This window comes from Eufriesea mexicana, unplaced genomic scaffold, assembly GCF_001483705.2.
Source record: "Eufriesea mexicana isolate 0111107269 unplaced genomic scaffold, ASM148370v2 scaffold1223, whole genome shotgun sequence".
Lineage (NCBI taxonomy): Eukaryota > Metazoa > Arthropoda > Insecta > Hymenoptera > Apidae > Eufriesea > Eufriesea mexicana.
The window spans coordinates 315,405-329,530 of NW_016909336.1; positions in this window are offsets into that span (position 1 = coordinate 315,405).

Genomic DNA, 14,126 nt, shown 5'->3' on the forward strand with positions numbered 1-14,126 from the left:
GAAAGAGTCGAGTCGAAGGCTGGAGGGCGGTGAAATTACGGGGAACGAAGACGATGGAAGAAAAGGGAAGAAAGAAAATAACAGAAATGAAAGAACGGAAAGATCCCCCTGTCGATCTCCACGGTATCCCGTGGTCACCCTGTGTGCGAATCCGGGGAATCGGTCTTTCTCCTGGTGGTCACGGAGCCGGCCAGAGGGACAGAGAGAAATATGAAATATAAATAAAACATATTCTTACTAGCAGCAAGTGCAATAAAAATGCGGGGAGATCAAGAGGGATGCCGGAGGAATACGTAATGTGCTCTCTTCTCTGCTCTCCGTCTCCCTGCTCTCTATCTCGTATCTCTTTCACCGTTCCCCTATATACTCCCTTGCTGGCTCCCTCCCCTTTATGTTCCCGGCTGCCAAACGTTCGATGGAAAATCGAAACGGGAGTAATTTTCGGCTGTTACCTACCGAGTATTCGAGGATTCCCTGGCAGAATTTTCGGCAAATTTGCGAGTCTATGTATAAATGTATCTTGCAACGAGTTCGAGGTTTTCCCGAACCCGATGTTCGAGTAACATGACTTTCCGTCATAATACGCGCAATTCTACGTTGTTGCAATGACAACCTGGCCCAGCTACAACCACCGTGGAATATTTCTCAGCCGGCCAGGTCCTCACGTGCAAGAGACTGAGGCGAAGGATAACTGGAGGAGCGAAGGGGGACCAGGAGGGGCACGGGAGAAAAGAAACAATTCCATAAACGACGTAACGCTCGAAACGAGCGAGTATTCCCGGCAGCATCTTCGTCACTGAGGGAAAGCACGCGGCAAACAAGCCAATAAAGCGAATAAACGGTCGTCGGGACTTAATTAAGGAATGGCGACTGCATCCACGCCAACGGTGCCTTCATTTCGTCCGGCAGCTTTATCGCCGGTGCTTATCTATCGGCCATGAGATAAGATAAAAGGGTCAGAGTTCAGGGGGACAGGCGTAGATAGCCACCCTCTCCTCCTGCTCGAGTACGAAACTTTCGGGGTTGGAGGACACCATATGCGACCTCCTTCGTCCGCTGGAACGGTCCTGCTCTCTTCTATCTTCCTTTCCACTGTTCTCCCTTTTACCGTCGGCGAGAGAGACTTTTCCTCTTTGTTTCCACGGGACGACGGGGCTGGAGGGTCGAATCGAGCACGTCGTGTCCAGGAGCACGGCTGAAAGTAAAATAAAAGAATCATGCTGGCTGGGGACCGGGAAACTGTCCATGTGCGCCCGTGCCAGCTCCTACGGGATGCATATGTTTTGTCCGGGATTGCATACTTTTCCACCACTTCTTAAAGTCGAAGTCCTGGAACCTCGCTCCTCTGATGTCTCCTTCAATTTTTTCCAGCTCCACGAGAGACAGAGGGGGATGTAAAAGCATCCGCAGTCCATCTGGAGATGCCTGGATTTTGGAAACGCGACATTTTTGGAAACGTCAGCTGAACGGAACCGAAGTTCCAAGCATAAAATTCCGAAATACCGAGTTGCAAAGGAGAGCCCGTTAAAGAGACTTCAGGATAGGGGGTAGCCTCGTACCCAGGGTAGGTATGAGACACGAGTTAAACGACGCGGAGAAGTAAAGGGTTGGACCCTGGAGATTGGTGCAGAAATTTTCAATTTCTTCGTTAAGTTGAGCTACCATTACCTGAAAAATTCCAGGGACGTGGAGGGAAGAGTGGATGTATGGGGCGAGGGGTGAGTCGAAGGAGCAAGGACAATAACTTTTCCACTGGGCGGCCGAGAGACATCGATCAGATGCGATCACGGTGGAATTAGCCGTCCCTTGCAGGACTCCAGAACTCCTTCTACCCCCTCTGTCCGGAACCACCCCTGTCTGTGTTTCTTCGACCTCGACAAAAGGTTCGTCGACGATAAATGATTCTATTAGTGTACTCCGACAGAAATGCGTCTGAAACCACGAACTGGAGTAAGTACAAACGTTTAATTGCCTTTGTTATAATATATTCGTTCGATCATCGATGTCATCCCTCGAGAAATCTCGCATTGTGGTATATTTTCACGAAAATTCGATCCATTTCACTCTATATAAGAGAGATTGTGTTGTACCGATACGTACTCAAGTTTTATTACCATATTTTGGGAGGGAACTGGTGGAATTTAAATTTGGTAAAAATAATTCGTATAAATTGTATTTAATGAAAGAATAGAATACGTTTTCGTGAAATTTCATAGTAAAAATTGATATTTTGATGGAAACACTAGAGCTACTATCCTGTGGGAACAGAAGATTGCCTATAATTTTTTCCTATTTACACTTTGAATAAATATCCATATTTTGTTTATCGTGTATTCGACAAAAAGCAATTTTCAATTTTCTTTGCTTCGAAATTTAAAATATTTTTCTGTGAGAAAAGACGAAATAAAAATTATTTCCAATTACTAGTAGATTGTCCACTCTGGTGAATATAATACTAATAATATATAAATAATGATTGACAAGCACATGGAAATATTTTAAATCACGATATATTAATGTACACAAAAATTGCAAAATTAGTGAAAATGTTATTTATTATCCTTAATAAATTAAAGACACCTATAGAAAAGGGGTAAAAGCATGCATTCGACAAGAAGCAATTTTCAATTTCCTTTGTTTCGAAATTTAGAATATTTTTCTGTGAAAAAAGACGAAATAAAAATTATTTCAAATTACCAGTAGATTGTCCACCCTGGTAAATATAATACTAATAATATATAAATAATGATTGACAAGCACATGGAAATATTTTAAATCACGATATATTAATGTACACAAAAATTGCAAAATTAGTGAAAATGTTATTTATTATCCTTAATAAATTAAAGACACCTATAGAAAAGGGGTAAAAGCATGCATTCGACAAGAAGCAACTTTCAATTTCCTTTGTTTCGAAATTTGGCAATATTTTTCTGTGAGAAAAGACGAAATAAAAATTATTTCCAATTACTAGTAGATTGTCCACTCTGGTGAATATAATACTAATAATATATAAATAATGATTGACAAGCACATGGAAATATTTTAAATCACGATATATTAATGTACACAAAAATTGCAAAATTAGTGAAAATGTTATTTATTATCCTTAATAAATTAAAGACACCTATAGAAAAGGTATAAAATCATTTTCTTATACCTAAAAGGTAAAATACGAATTTTGAAAAATAATTTCAGCTTACGAACCTATAAACAAATTCGCATAAAATTTCCGTTAGCCAAAATCGGGATCAAGAAACAAAATGGACGATGTCAGTCGTGTCTACTCTACGCTAACTTATTTCTACAGGAGAATTGCTGATATCTAGTGAAAAGAAATAAAAACTATTTTTATGCTTCCCCTACAGCGTTGAAAACACGCGTTACGAGGGTGGAAGATCAAGAATGCCATAAAATGGCACAGCCTACGGTCGAGTATCTGTCAAATATTGCGTCTCGCTGGAAGACACGTCGCGAGAGTGAAAACACGCGGAGTTGCTCGCACAAGGGGTGGGTCATGAATATATGTGCATGAAATATGGATAAGTTTGGTCCGACGCCACAAAAGAAAGCGTCACGGCAAATTAATCGGTCGGCGAGGAGCACGCGAGACGTGTGATTTAATAAAAAGCCGCCCTTCTGCTGCGGGAGGGGTGGAAACCGAGTCGCCACCCCCTACTGCGTAATAAGTTTAGTTTCCACGACGAGACGGTCATAAAGCAGGACTTGCGTTCGCAGCGTGGTGCCTTGTTCTGGAAGCTTTGAGATTTCGCGCAGACGTTTAGGGGATAAGGGTGTTTCCTTTTACGATTATGGTCAACGTCTGGACATTGTTTCGTGTGAAATAAGGCTAGCTTGTGTATTAATATATTATCTATTGCTGTGGGTGTACAGTGGGTAAAGAAAGTATCAACACGCTATATTATATTAAAGAAATTCAAATAACCTAGAAAATATGATTTTAATGAAAGTTAGTATACGTGAAGCAATTTTTTCTCAGAGTTTCAGTATTTCTTCCTACTCTGAATATGATTCTCTTTCGCATTTTATTTTGAAAAAATATTTTTTCGTACCTTGTACTATTACAAAGTAATATTTAATAATAATTATACCGAAATGATAATAATTGAAGTGGTATGATGAAGATAAATGTATACAATCGAATAAGTGACAAAATTAATTTTGTTCAAAGGAGTTATGTCTTCTAAGCAATTATAAATTTAAAATACCTGAGACAGGTCATTTTGACACCTCTGGTAATTCAATTCCTGATTTTATTTATTTAAAATGATATTACGTAAAAGGAAAAATACTTGAATAAATGAATGATTCTTTCTCCTATTTCTTTTCTGAAATGGAGTAATAGAATATTGAAAATTGACAATTTTTGGAAAATAAAAGTACTGACCTATGGTGAATACATTAGCTGATTATATTATACATAAATGATAATAATTAAAGTGGTATGATGAAGATAAATGTATACATTGGTATAAGAGACAAAATTAATTTTGTCCAAAGGAGCTATATCTTTTAAGAAATTATAAATTTAAAATACCTGAGCCAGGTCATTTTGATACCTCTGGTAATTCAATTCCTGATTTTATTTATTTAAACTGATATTATATAAAGAGAAAAATACTGTAGCAATGATTCATTCTTCTATTTCTTTTTTGGAATGAAGTAACAGAATATTAAAAATTAAAAGTTTTTGGAAAATAAAAGTACCGACCTATGGTGAATACATTAGCTGAATACATTATACAGAAATGATAATAATTGGAGTGGTATGATGAAGATAAATCTGCATCCAAATAGGAAGCCAAAATTAATTTTGTCCAAGGGACTTCTGAAAGTAATTTTCTAGCAATTCTAGTAATACCTTTGGTAATTGAAAGAAAAGGATTGTTGCATGTATAATCTGTCATGATATACCCCACAGTGTCATCCTATAGTATATCACTTTAAGATGGAATCAACGATTGAATTTTCTTATAACATAATATATGACAATATAATAACCCTATACATTATAGGGTTTTCTAGTAACATGGTATAGTCAATACTTCTTCTACCAGTTTTATATATTTCTCAGACATTCACTAGTTCCTCAACAACACCTGTCCATCGTAGAATTTCCTTTTTTCCACAAATTAACTTCTTCTTTCTTCTTCTTAACGACGTAGAACGATCGCAAACAGAGACTAGGCGTGGTTAATTCTACTGGAGCGGATGGATAATTAATTTCACGCAGACGCGAGGCGCTAGTTTGATTTAGTAAGAGAACATTTCCTTATGAAGCATTTAATTCGGTCACACCGCTTATCTTATTGCTCATGCAATCTTTAAGGCGCCGCTTTGATAATTGCATAGCAGGTAATCGCCGCGGGTGACTTACTCGAGAAATCACGATTTCACGTCCCTTGTATTTTACTTGATGGCTGTGAGCCGCTGTTTACACACAACAGTCGCACAATTAGACACTCGTACCCGAGAGAGGCGTCGGGTATCGAGAGATAACGATAAACTCGTTCTCGGGGACTGAGGAGAGAAGGCAGGGCGGGATTTTATTTTGCACTGGGGCACCTCGTTTTTCCACTTTAATCGTGTATACACGCCGTTCAACGCCGTCTCGTCATGGTGTCCGCGTTTCTGACACAACCTGTCATGGCTACGCCTATGGGTGCGCGTAAAAGAGCGAAGGAACAACGGAGTTTCGCGTTCGCCCCTTATCAGCACGCGATCGCAGCTCGTCACGCGCTGGACAATGTTAATTTTTTATATTTTATCACTTCCTCCCTTTTTACAATCGGTCCGGGCCTATTATTAATTCATTATCGCGACAAACGGCCTGCCGTTTATGGCCATCTCGCGAGACTAGACCTCTTTAAGCTTCTGTTAAAACGTTGTTAGCAATTTTTCTTTCTTTTTTCTTTTTTCTTTTTTGAAGATCACTCACGTGTCGTGGTTCGTCGACGACACACCTAACCGGTAGCAAAGCTGCTTTTATTATAATACCCGTCTCGCTGACAAAGAACGGTTACGCTTTGAATCGCGAGAATTTTTCTGATTCATTGAAACCTCTATTACAATGTTTGCGATAAGAAGCTTTTTAAAATTAAAACTTTTATCTTGGAATAAAAAAGGACAAAATTAGATATATCATAGATACGATTCTAATGACCAGCTATTTCAACACGTTTCTGTTCTAGAAGGAAAGAGAGAAGGAATTGAAGATTTTGTGAAATTAAAAATTTTGTTTTTAAAGGAAAGACAAGATGAAAACATATGTGTGCCTATAGTTATGAAAGAGGTCTAAGTCATCGACTTAAGAGGAACGATTTTATTATTTATTTCGTGTTGCATTCATTTATATTACGATAAAATATATTTATTTCCTACAAAACAGGGAAGAATTCATTTTATAATTTATGATGTATTTAAAGGACGAAGCTTTTAATATTTCAGAAGCAAATATAAGTGACATAGACCACTTTCATAATCACAGATACATATATATTGGTGATTATGGAAATACTCTAAATAAAAGATCCAAAAGTACTGATTTTATTATTCCTCATACGATTGCATTAAATTATGTTACAATAAAATATTATTCTTGGCGAAATCGGGGAAAACTAAGTGCTTATTTCGAATTTGTAACATCGCATAATTAATTTTCTAATTTGCAACGTGACTTGCATTGCTTTTATAATTACTGACACTAACACGAATTTATTCCTACAGTAGTTTCACTGACATTTCTATTTTTGTGAGTGGAAATAAAATTAGAGACTCGAAATCCTACATATTATCAGCATCTCCATAGTACAAGGTTAATAATTAATTTCTATAATTCATAAAAAATTCTCGAAACCTTTTAAATACTTATTTTAAGTTTGTAACGCTGCATAATTAATTTTTTAACTTGCAACATATTTAAAATACACGTAACTTAGGCTACTGTCATAATCACCGATACAAATATAGGGTTTTTACTGACATTTCTATTTTTGTGAGTGGAAATAAAATTAGAAACTCGAATACCAAATCCTATATATTATCAACATCTCCATAGTACAGGGTTAATATTTAATTTCTATAATTCATACAAAAATTCTTGAAACCTTTTAAATACTAATTTCGAGTTTGTAATATTGCATAATTAATTTTTTAACTTGCAACATATTTTAAATACACGTAATTTAGATTACTGTCATAATCACCGATACATATATAGTGATTTCACTGACATTTCTATTTTTACGAGTGGAAATAAAATTAGAGACTCGAATACCAAATCCTATATATTATCAACATCTCCATAGTACAGGGTTAATAATTAATTTCTATAATTCATACAAAAATTCTTGAAACCTTTTAAATACTAATTTCGAGTTTGTAATATTGCATAATTAATTTTTTAACTTGCAACATATTTAAAATACACGTAACTTAGATTACTGTCATAATCATCGATACATATATAGGGATTTCACTGACATTTCTATTTTTGTGAGTGGAAATAAAATTAGAGACTCGAATACCAAGTCCTACATATTATCAGTATCTCCAGAGTACAGGAAAAATATGTAATTTCTATAATTCTTGAAAAAAATTCTCGAAACCGTGAAACCTCTTAGACCCTCTTAGACCCCCTTGGAAAAACGTGGAAGTCATTAGGGTGTGACTTCATTTCCGAATTTCTCGCCAGGACATCGTGTCTCCCCATAGCAACCCCGGCCATGGTGCGGCAGGTTAAATGGCCGGTGCAAAAAAGTCATAAAATAAGTTATAATTTGGCGCAGTCGGCGTCGCGATGCTCAATGTCCTGTATGATCACCGTCCTCTCACTCGACTGAACTTTACCCCCTGCTTTCTGCGACAGAATTGGGATGACTACACCACCTCTGCATCCCTCTTCCTCTCTCTCTCTAATTCCGACCTATCCTTCGCTATACCCGGCTCTCGTTTCATCCCTTTCTCTCTGTTCCACAGAACCGGCCCCCTTTTTTCGCAGTTCCTCGATATTTTCGCGTTTCTGCGCCACGGAAGACGTCCTATCCAATTCCAGATTAATTGCAGGATCCAGCAGAGAGGTCAAGGGTCGGGGAAGAGCAGGGGTGGACAACACGGGGTGGCACCCTGTGCAGACGCGTGGCTCTTCCAAGACGATAGCACTCGTCCTGGCTGATAATAAGTTGGTCACGCTGGCTTCTCGCTGTTTTACTGCTCGTTCAGGGCAATGGGTTGAGGATAGCTCGGGGGTGGGTACTTTTATCGATACTCGCAGTCGATGTCGAATTACTTCAATTCGCGAAAGCAATCAGGATTTATTAAGTGGATCAGCAAGGACTAGTCGCCAAGGAAAATATTAACTTTCCAAGGTGATTCATCGAATCTGCGATTAGATTCATGAATTTCGTTCATGGGGAACAGTCATTACGTGATTATTCATTGACACCGTTGAAACTGACCAAATTTTTATGAAACGCTATTATATATGTAATAAGAATTATTAACTTTGGGTGATTTTCACGATAACTTGCAAGTATCCAGGTTTTCAATGAACGAATGATACTCTACTAGAATTGGAATATATTTAATTTCCATTTTGTTGGTATTTTAATAGAGGAAGTAGTCACCGGGGAACAGTCATTACGTAATTATTTATTCACACAGTTGAAACTGACAAAATTTTTATGAAACGCTATTATAAATGTAACAAAGAGTATTAACTTACAAGTGTTCAGGTTCTCAATCAACGAATCTCTCTCGACTAGAATTTTAATACGTTTAATTTCCAGACAAGGTGCTCTGCATTTAGCGATTTATTAAAATTGGGAATTTTTTAGACTCCTCCGACTCTGCAATTCGAGTAGCTTGTCCAATATCTACCTAATCATTCGCCAAACCTTTATCCCAACTTGTCTATACCTTCCCCACACAAAATTCTTTCTTACTCCAACATCAGAAATACAATTTCTTCCTTATCGACGCGAAGGGGTTGAATACAGAAAGAACTGTACGTGGTTCCAGATTTCCCAGCATTTTTTCATCCCCTGAAATTGCTGTATCGCGTTTCAGCGTGTCCAGAATTTTCTATCGGTCCCCTGGCGCGTCTTCGTTCAAAATTTCTGTCATCGCCTCGAGAACTATGGCTCCGACCCCCGGACGAACACTAGATGACGACGGGGGCATAAAAGTTTTTACAGCTTTTCCCGGCTGGCCGGCAGATAATAAAGTTTTTGCGTTAAGTGAGGTTCCTAGTAGCCGGATCGATTACACGGGCAGTAAACTAGATAAGCGTAATTACCGTAATCGATATTCCTTCGAGCGGCATTCCGTGTAGCAGCCGGCCCCAAATGACGCCTACATATGGTGATCATAACGAGCATGTCAAACGGCCAGGGAAAATGTCGTGTTGCCCTTAAGTGACCCAGTCGAGTCAGGTTAAAGGTCGACAGTGAGAAAAAAGTAAGGAGACGAGGTACACCTGTTCACTCCTGATAAACCGTTTTAATGATGTGTCTCTTCTAATGGCTTCAGCATGCTTCAAGAAGGGAATCTGTCTTTGGATAGAGTCTAGCGAGATTAGGTCCTCTCTCCATTCGTCAGTTTTATCCTTTGTGTTGCGTAAGTCTTTTCGTTCGAGTGGAGAGTAATTTTAGGACACCTTTGTCATTGGAAGATTTTTGAAAATGGGAATTTATGTTATAGATTCTCTGTCTATGGATCATTTTGACCTCCCGTGTTGGGTGAAATAAATCTTTTAATTCGATAGTCTAGAAATTCCAACACAGCTCTGTGATTATAAGATTTTTGAAAATGGGAATTTTATTGAAGGTGGAAAAATTAGAAATGTGTTATAGATCCTCTGTTTATGGATCATTTTGACCTCCTGTGTTGGGTGAAATAAATCTTTTAATTCGATAGTCTAGAAATTCCAACACAGCTCTGTGATTATAAGATTTTTGAAAATGGGAATTTTATTGCAAGGTGGAAAAATTAGAAATGTGTTATAGATCCTCTGTTTATGGATCATTTTGACCTCCTGTGTTGGGTGAAATAAATCTTTCAATTTGATAGTCTAGAAATTCCAACACAGCTCTGTGATTATAAGATTTTTGAAAATGGGAATTTTATTGCAAGGTAGAAAAATTAGAAATGTGTTATAGATCCTCTGTCTATGGATCATTTTTACCTTCTATGTTGGGTGAAATAAATCTTTTAATTCGATAGTCTAGAAATTCCAACACAGCTCTGTGATTATAAAATTTTTGAAAATGGAAATTTTATTGCAAGATAGAAAAATTAGAAATGTATTATAGATCCTCTGTTTATGGATCATTTTTACCTCCTGTGTTGGGTGAAATAAATCTTTTAATTTGATAGTCTAGAAATTCCAACACAGCTCTGTGATTATAAGATTTTTGAAAATGGGAATTTTATTGCAAGGTAGAAAAATTAGAAATGTGTTATAGATCCTCTGTTTATGGATCATTTTTACCTCCTGTGTTGGGTGAAATAAATCTTTTAATTTGATAGTCTAGAAATTCCAACACAGCTTTGTGATTATAAGATTTTTGAAAATGGGAATTTTATTGCAAGGTAGAAAAATTAGAAATGTGTTATAGATCCTCTGTCTATGGATCATTTTTACCTTCTATGTTGGGAAAATAAATCGTTTCATTCGATAGTCTAGAAATTCCAACACAGCTCTGTAATTATAAAATCTTTGAAAATGAAAATTTTATTTCTAGAAGGAAATGATTATAAATATATTTGCAGTGAATTTATTTATATGGTACTTAATATAGTACTCTATAGTAATCTATACTTGTTATAATACATCCTCTATATTATATAGCAGTAGATGGTTGATAAAGGATAATAGAATATTAAAAGAATAATATTTAATATTTACTTTCCGATACTTAACTTTAAAAATTCGGTTCGTCCAAATGAAATTAGACAGATAATGAAGATTACAATATTGAAAAAAGGATTTTCCTTTGTATTAATTGAACAGCGAGGAAAACACGTAAATTGTTCCGAGATTTTCCCGGTCTATTTCCAAACAATTCGACTTTTCCCTGTCACGCGATACGATTAGCTTTAAGTTCCGATATCCTATTGAGGCGATCCACTGATACTCGGTTTCACCGATCCTGGTCGTCTGACAAGCGATCCTGGCTTATCTCTGGAAAATAATCTGTTCATCCACACCGGGGGCTAATCCTCGGGGTTGATCCCCTTAAAGCCACGATCCACAAACCGACAGGCTAATCTGTGTGTCCGCACGAATAATCGTCCCTAAGACAGAGGGAAAAAGGGGCCCCGTGACTTTGGGAAACTTTCGAAAGATGAAATCGAGCAGGCCTCGTTCAGTCATCCGGTCAAGAGGAAAATTCTCTAAGAAGCAGGCTGCTTCTCTAGAAAAGGATCCCTCTAATCGTCGCAGTCGATTGTTCTTGTCCCGTGTTTTCGAAAATGCACACTTCTGGTCTATTTTTACATCTCTGAACGGAAGCAAACTTCCTATTCTTTTAATTTTAGGGCTTCCTGGAACTTTTCGAAATTTTAATCACTTTGGTCCATTCTCAGGTTTAAATTGGATACTATTTTTCATCAACTCAACCCTTATATATCGCAAGCAAAAATGGTGTAATATAAGCACGTAAATTTATAAATCAGACTCAATTTCCAACGATTAAATATTATTCTTAATAAAATACTAATCCTTTTAAATTGCATAATAGGCTGTAATTGTGAAATGTTGACTGTAATGTAATTTTTAATGAGTATTATTTTTAATATATTTTAGACACCTTGAACATATTTTTTAAACCTCGAAAAGGGAATATAAAAATTCGGTATATATTCCAATAAAAATATTTTAACCACTGTATTGTAGGTCAATATTTAATTACTGTTTCTAACATATCAACCCTCCCATATGTACATCAGAGAAGATGATAATACCATTACACTGTAACACTTCCAGTTTTCTTTAAAATTTGGTGTATTCTAAAAGTAAATACACTTTCTACCTTCCCCAAAATTTGGGATATTTCGAGAATCAAAAATTTAACCACTGTACTACATCCCAATATTCTAAATCACACCTTCAATTTCCAATTACTATATTTAACCCCATTATATGTACATTACAGACGATGATAACATAATTCACGTACATAATCAACCACATGTTGATCTTTTAAAAGTCTCGTGTATTTTAAAACGAAAAATTTCAACCACTATATTCCAAATCATCCCTCCAATTTCTAATTACTATATTTAACATATCAACCCTTCTATATGTACATCATAAATGATAATAAGCAATTCAGATACATAATGAAATACATGTTATCTTTTTAGAATCTGGTGTATTCTAAAACGAAAAATTTCAACCACTATATTCCAAATCATCCCCCCAATTTCTAATTACTATATTTAACGTATCAACCCTCCTATATGTACATCACAGACGATGTTAACATAATTCAGATACACAATCAACTACATGTTGATCTTTTAAAAGTCTCGTGTATTTTAAAACGAAAAATTTCAACCACTATATTCCAAATCATCCCTCCAATTTCTAATTACTATATTTAACATATCAACCCTCCTATATGTACATCACAAATGATAATAAGCAATTCAGATACATAATGAAATACATGTGATCTTTTTAAAATTTGGTGTATTATAAAACGAAAAATGTCAACCACTGTATTCCAAATCATCCCTCCAATTTCTAATTACTATATTTAACATATCAACCCTTCTATATGTACATCATAAATGATAATAAGCAATTCAGATACATAATGAAATACATGTTATCTTTTTAGAATCTGGTGTATTCTAAAACGAAAAATTTCAACCACTATATTCCAAATCATCCCCCCAATTTCTAATTACTATATTTAACGTATCAACCCTCCTATATGTACATCACAGACGATGTTAACATAATTCAGATACACAATCAACTACATGTTGATCTTTTAAAAGTCTCGTGTATTTTAAAACGAAAAATTTCAACCACTATATTCCAAATCATCCCTCCAATTTCCAATTACTATATTTAACGTATCAACCCTCCTATATGTACATCACAAATGATAATAAGTAATTCAGTTACATAATGAACTACATGTTCATGTTTTTAAAATCTGGTGTATTTTAAAACGAAAAATTTCAACCACTATATTCCAAATCATCCCTCCAATTTCCAATTACTATATTTAACGTATCAACCCTCCTATATGTACATCACAAATGATAATAAGTAATTCAGTTATATAATGAACTACATGTTGATGTTTCTAAAATCCGGTGTATTCTAAAACGAAAAATGTCAACCACTATATTCCAAATCATCCCTCCAATTTCTAATTACTATATTTAACGTATCAATCTTTTCGAATACACACCACAGGCAGTGACAACGCTCCTGCCGTGGAGGATCGATCTCGGTGAGAGTATCTTACGTAAGAGAGCGCGCATTTTCCCAATTTCGCGGCTAATAACCGGATGAACGACAGAGGCAACTGCCGGTAAACACGTGGAACACCGAGCCCCGGCGCTTATTCCCCCTGGAATAAATAATCCCCGCGGAATAAATGCGCTCGATATGCAGGAAGTCCTTTGCGCGTCCGTCCATCGGACGGATCTTTCGCCGCTTCCGGCGCGCCGCTGACAAATGGATCGGCCATTTCCTCGGGAACGGAGCCCGGGGGTGGGTCCGCGATTAACGAACGTCGACAGAAAATTAAATGACGCTAATAACCATTACAATACACGGCCACGGAGCCCCGTATCAACGCCGCCCCGTTCCCACGTAGCCCTCCGCCATGATAATTGCTGAAGTCGCACAAAGAGCCGGATCGATCAGTCGCTGCGACGATGATAATCAGACCACCCTGATTTCCAGAGGAATGCAAGTAACTCGAAGCTTCTGGAAAATTGTCGGCCAGCCCTCCCTGCCTCATTCCGCTTTAATTCGCTGCAAATTGGGAAAACGCGGGGGAATGCTCGGTTAGCGTTCGAATGCTTTCATTGTTACGCTATTTCGTATATTTTAGGTTCGGTTAGGTTGTGCTCCATTT